The sequence below is a fragment of the Tachyglossus aculeatus genome, chromosome 6 (assembly GCF_015852505.1).
Source record: "Tachyglossus aculeatus isolate mTacAcu1 chromosome 6, mTacAcu1.pri, whole genome shotgun sequence".
NCBI classification, from domain to species: Eukaryota; Metazoa; Chordata; class Mammalia; order Monotremata; family Tachyglossidae; genus Tachyglossus; species Tachyglossus aculeatus.
In genome coordinates this window covers 12,153,067-12,159,525 of record NC_052071.1, presented here as the reverse complement: position 1 = coordinate 12,159,525, position 6,459 = coordinate 12,153,067, and positions in this window count along the sequence as shown.

The window sequence follows — 6,459 nt, the reverse complement described above, 5'->3', positions numbered from 1 at the left end:
AAAACACTCCCTCCAGCAAGGCTGGTCGGAAGTCGCGCAAGGCCGCCCAGCTACCTGCCTCTGAAGAAAGGTCTCTGGGTTGTCAAGCTGCCCTTGTGGGCTCGAGGCTCCAGGGGTGAGCTGGGCTCCCCTCCTCCTGAGTCTTCTGGATGTGCCTACATGCCTCGCAGAGCCCCTCAGGTCTGGCCCTCTCCAAGTTCTTCAGGAGGGATTTAGGAAGTAGAGGCCCTGTGGCACTCTTCCCTCGGGGAGGGAGAATCCAGACCCTCAAAAAGGGATCTGTCAGGGGGGGTCTGGGGTGGGGGTGGTGGCCCCCAGCCTTCTCTTTCTGAGTGTTGCCTCATCACCTTCCACCACCATTTTGGTATTTCATGGAGCTGCTCTCTCCCTCCGAGGAGCTGCAAGCACTTTACCGCCTTCATCTTCATGACCCCGCTAAGCCAGGAGAGAGGAGCCAGGTGGGTGGCTGCATTCTGTCCACGGGGAGGCTGAGGCCCAGAGGGGCCTAAAGTTGTACTCCAGGTCACACAGTGAGTCGGGGTGGAATGAGAGGAGTTGAACCCGGGTATCTGGATTCCCCATGCAATCAGGGTTCTCCCCTCCAGCAGGGCCCTTCCCCACTCAGTGAGGTGGAGGGGGATGGGGGAGACGGCCAGCCACTTGTTCTGTCGGAGCCTGAGAGCCTGGGGATGCAGCCCCCTGAACTGGGCTCTGAGCGGAGGGGGCAAGGAATGACACACTGTCAGCCCTCAGAGACCGATGGAAGCAAAGTGGAAAGAACCCGGGCCTAGGAGTGGGGAGACCTGTGTTCTAATCCCGCTCCGCCACTTGCTTGCTGTGTGAACTTGGGTGAGTCACTGAAACTTCCCTGGGCTTCGGTTTCCTCATTGATTGAAAAGGGGATTTAGCATCTGTTCCTTCTCCCCCTCAGACTGGGAGTCCCACGTGGGGCGGGGACTCTGTCTGACCTGATCCTCTTCCATCTTCCCTAGTGCTTGGCACTGTAGTTGGTGTTTAACATGTCACAGTGACTATCATTATTGGCGAGTTCCCGTCCAAGATTGAGACCGCCCGGCCCTGTGACTGGTCCTTTAAAACTCATGGAAAGAAAGGCTGTAATACCTAGGGGTTCACAGTCTGAGTAGGAGGGAGACGTTGGAAGCTCTCCCTTTGGCCGCTAACCTCCTCGGAGGTGTCTGGACTCAGGTGACACTGCCTGGAGGCAGCATGGTTTAGTGGATGGAGCCCGGGGCTGGGAGTCAGAAGGACCTGGGTTCTAATCCCGGTTCTGCCGCATGTCTGCTGTGTGACCTTGGGCAAGTCACTTCACTTCTCTGGGCCTCAGTGACCTCGTCTGTAAAATGGGGATAAGAGTGTGAGCCCCACGTGGGACGGGGACCGTGTCAAACCTGATTAACTTGTATCGGCCCAGCACTTAAAACAGCGCTTGGCACATAGTAAGCACTTAACAAGTACCCTTATTATTATCATTATTATTACGATTATTGGACAGTGTGCCAGCAACGGGCCACGCTGTGTTCCCTGAGGTGGCATTCCTGGTCCATCCTACAGGATGAAGCCGCGGGCACCCCCGGAGCCAGCTCCAGGGAAGACTGTTCTTCCCCGTCGTAGCCGGCCCATGCCTGGCTCTCGCGGCACTTCCGCCCTCTGCCCCCTCACCAGGCCATCCTCCAACTCCCACAGCTGGCAGGACTACATGCCCTCCAGACCTCTGCCTCGGGCAGCCTGCAGCTCTTCCCACGGTCATCGGCTGGAGCGAATATCCGAGGTTGGAGACCATCTAAAATCCGTCCAGTCGCCCCCGTACACTTTGACCCCACGGTCACCCCTGGTCACCCATCCCGGCCGTGCCATGGGAAGTGTTGGGTGTCGGAGTAGCGAGCAGGAAGGAGCTCAGAAGGGGGGAGAAGAAGGAGCACTTGCAGAGCACTGTCTCCCAACCTTAGCCATCATCAGCATTCATTGCATGCCTACTTTGTGTACAACACTATACTGGGTGCCTATTTTATGAAGAGCACCGTACAGGGCATCTGCTGGGTGCGGAGCTTTGTACTAGCTGCCTGCTGGGTGCAGAGTGCTGTAGTGGATGCTGTTGGGTGCAGAGCGCTGTGTGGGACGTCTGCATACAACAGCGGCCCCGCCACCCCTTACCGTACTAAAAATCTCCCATCATTCCATCCCCTCATCCGAACTGGTTCCGTGATCCTCTTCGTCGATTCCAAGTCAGTGGGCCTGGAGCCGCTGGGAGAGGCCAAGTAGAGCCTGGGGTCAGAGTTGGGTCCCATAGCGAGCTCTCGCTGATTCGGTTGGGATGGAGATTTGATCACTCATTAGGGCCAGGGAACGGGTCTGCTCATTCTGCTGCATTGCACTCTCCCAAGCGCTTAGTACAGTGCTCTGCACACAGTAAGCCCTCAATTAATACCATTGGTTCTGACTTGGGGTTTGGGAGTGGGCTTTCCGCTCTGCTCTCTTGCTAAATACATGCTCTCTGCTGGGGCGGAGCTTTGGTGGGGGAGACGATTATTGCGAGAGAGATCCCCCATACCACTCCAGGCCGAAAGAAATCTGATTTCCTGTTAACCGCTCTTAGTGCCTCTGTTGTATTTAATTCATTCATTCATTCATTCAATCGTATTTAATCTTTTCCAAAGCAGTTCTGAGCGATCCGCTTAAGATTCTCTCTGCCGTCTGTGAGTCGGTCATTGGCACTTTACAAGGGGGGATGTTGAGGTGCAGAGAGGGCAAGTGACGATTGGAAAGTCACACAGAAAACTAATGGTGGAATCGAAATCCGAACTCCAGCTCCCACTAACCGGGCCAAAAGCCGAGTTTCCCCCTCGCTGTCTTACCGAACTGGAAATCGTAGATATCCGTGATCAAAATTCAGTCTTTGTCCAAGTGCCTTTGCAGTCAGATTTTGCAGAAGTTCTGTTTCTGTTTCTTTAAAAAGGTGGAAAACCCAGCTTTGGAATAGGAACCGGCCTAAGAGGCCAGCAGGATCCTATTCCTCGCCAAGACCCCGGGGTTCATAGCCGTTGAGGGAGGGTTTGCCAGAGAGACTGAGCCTCCAGACAGAATTTTGAAGATCACGCCTCTGCCCCCTTTCCCCACCCCACTTCTCTCTGACTGAAATAGGTCCTGGGATCCTTCATGTGGTTGTCAGGGAGCAGTCTTCTTCCCTTCCCTTCATGGTGGAATAGCTTAAGCCGTGACTCTGGAGTAAGAAGCGAATCCAGGCCCCTGGATTCATCTGTGATCCGTGAGGGTTCTCTCCCCCCTGGCATGACTGGCAGTGTCTATCTCTCTCTCTCTCTCACACACACACACAAACACACACACACTCTCACCCCCCCCCCCCCACCCCGGTCCAAATCATTAAATTCAATAGGACAGGCACCTATGCTCTAAACTGTCCTTTCAGGTATATTACCCCCACTGTATATAAGGGCCTTCCCCTGCTGAAGATCCCTATTTGGAGCCCATCGTTTTCCTCATCCTCTGCCATCCGAGTACCCAAAAGGCAATCTTCAAGCCCGCTTAGCTCCGTCTCCGACGCTATCAGCAGACCCAGTAACTCCCAGGAGCACCCCTTAGGGTGGCAGAGCCTGCCACGTGGGTGAGCAGGGACAGGGCACCCTTAGAGGGGTCTGCCACCTGTCTTCTAGGTGAACAACTGGAATGGGCATCCATCAAGCCCGCCTCCTCCCTCTGCTCTCACCTCTTCACTTCTGGGCCACGCTCTGAGTTAGCGATGACCCGGCTGGAGTGGACTCTTGTCCTCCGTCCCTCTGGGTGGGGGCAAATGGGTACAGGGTGCTCTGCCTTCTGGATTTCTGGGCCTTGAGGTGGGCGCGGGTCTCAGCCGCTGTTGAGGTTGACTCTTTCCTTCCCTTTGGTCAGGCCTAATTTCAGAGTCAGAGGAGGCCTCGGTTGCCCCGTCTCAAGCTCCCAGCCCCATCTGGCTGGCAGATGCAGAGACTTAGGGAATGAAACAGAAACAGGGGATGGGGCTCACACTCCCCGGGCCTAAATATCTGCTTGCCACAGGTAGGTGGGTGGCTAGCTCATTCTGCTGAACTAGAGAAATGGCCTCAAGCTGAGCCCAGTCAGGTCCGGCCAGAGCGAGGACAGCCACCCCCAAAATAGACCATCCTTGCTCTCTCTGTGGGACCCGCTGGGGTGTCTCTGTCAAGTGCAGGTGGATGGGGGAGCAGCACATTCTGGAAGATAAGTGACAGTCAGGGCCCGGGGCCCAGCAACGACGGGATGGGCGGTGCCGGCCGTCTTTTAAAGGATGCTAGATCCTGAGAAACTGGTGCCCGCCAGCCTCAAACCCAGCCGGGCCACCTGCACAGACTTAGTCAGGGGAGCCAGCTTTCAATATGCTGGGTCAGCCGGAGGAGCCAGGGGGATTTCCGCAGGCCTAGACCGGGCCCTCGCCCACGGTCAGTAAGCGCTCAGTAAATACGATCGACTGACTGGTACTAAGACTTCCGGGTGGCTGAGGAATGGTTCGGAGTAGGCGCCGACGCTGCCTGTCCCACATCTCTCAGGGGTGGTGGCTTGGGGAAAATGGAGGGACTCTTGGGTGGACAATGGTCTCTTGGGCGGATGCTTCTGCTTTGTGTAGAGAGAACTACAGCCTCTTCTGGCCCCCCCCGAGCCCCATCGTGGATTGATCCGGTTGTGTTATTTGCCTTCTGCCACAATAGGGAGGCCCCGCAGACGCCAAGTAGGACGCAGCGGAGGGGTGGGAGATCCGTACTGGGGCTCTCCCTCAATCCAGGCTCCCCGAGTCCCATCCTGCAGACCACTCTGTCTTGGGAAACCCCCCCAGTGGTGTTCAAAGCTGGTAGGCCCCTGTGAGAGGGACGACGACGCCCTCGACGTGACTGTTGCCTCCTGCCTGAACCCCCTCCACCTCTGGAAAAGTGGAAGCCTGGAGAGGTTGCGTGACTTTTCCAAGGTCACACAGAGGGATGAGTGGAAAATCCAGACGAACAAGCAGGGAACAGCTGCCTCCAGTCCTCCAGCTGGCGGGGAGCCGGGAAGAGTTGAGGTGCGGCGGGGGTCTTCAAACCTCGTGAATTTGCACACGCTTCTACGCACCGGTGGTTGACGGCAGTGGGCACTGCCCTTTAGCTAACGTTCAAATCCACGCCGGCCGGCAGGGCCCGAGACCGGGCGCGTTCCGTCAGTAGATGGGTCCGTGTTGTCGCTTGTATCTAGCTTCTGTGCCTGGTTTGCTACGTGTGAGCGAGCGTGTTCCAGCACGTGTTGTGAGGTGGGCTGTCTCGGGGCGAAATCTGACATCGGGGACCATCGGGTGGGAGCGGGAGGGAGAAGAGGCGAATGAATGTCCGGGCGTGTCTCGTTCACCATTGCCCAGTGTGGTTCGGTAAAATCCCCAAACTGTTGACACTTTATGCATGTGGTAATACAGAGAAAATAAAGCTTTTAAGAGGAACCCAGGTCTTGGCTGAGTTTCTTGGAAAGCTAAGCTTCTCCTTGACATCACTTTGGATTCATCTGCTGACCTCTTACGCCCAGAGGGAGGACGAGGTGGCAAACTGCAGCAAGAGGGATTTAGGTTAGATAAAAGGAAGAATCTCCTGACCACTAAAATGGCTTAGTCAAGCTCCTTGAGAGCAAGGATCGTGTTTTCCCTCCCCCAGAGACCATCAGCCCTGTGGGAAAGGGACTGTGCCCCACCCGATTATCTTTTTTTTTTTTGAATTGGTATTTCTTAAGCGCTTACTCTGTGCCAGGCCCTGTCCTGAGCACTGGAGCAGATACAAGCTAATCAGGTTGGAGATAGTCCTTGTCCCACATGGGGCTGGCTCACAGTCTTAATCCCCATTTTACAGTTGAGACAACTGAGGCGCAGAGAAGTGAAGTGACTTGCCCAAGTTCACACAGCAGACAAGTGGCAGAGTGGGGATTAGAACCCAGATTTTTCTGATTTCCATGCCTGGGCTCCATCCACCCTATCCATTTATTTTGTATGTATCTTCCCCGGCGCTTGGCACATAGTAAGCACTTAACAATAAACAAGTACGAATTATTAATGATATTAATAATTAGTACTATTGTTATTATCCTCTCCCAAACTCAGCGCTCAGTCATTTCTACTGATGATTTCCTGCTCTAAGGGTCTTTCCAAGAAGGAAGTGTCACAAGTCATCCAGGCTTCCCCTCTTGGTTGCCATTTTAAAGACGATAGGGGACCCAGCTTACGGAGATAGCTCTCAGCTTCTCACCCACCCCTCCCATCACCGGCAAGATCCCCTCCAGAGGCCTTCAAGGCAGTACGGGATCGGCCCCCGGGCGCTTCCGGAATCGCACCGTGGCCTTGGTCTTCCCTTGACGGCCCAGCGGACATCATTTTTGCCGCTCGGAATTTGGCATCTCCTGTAATTCGTCAGTTGCATGGAG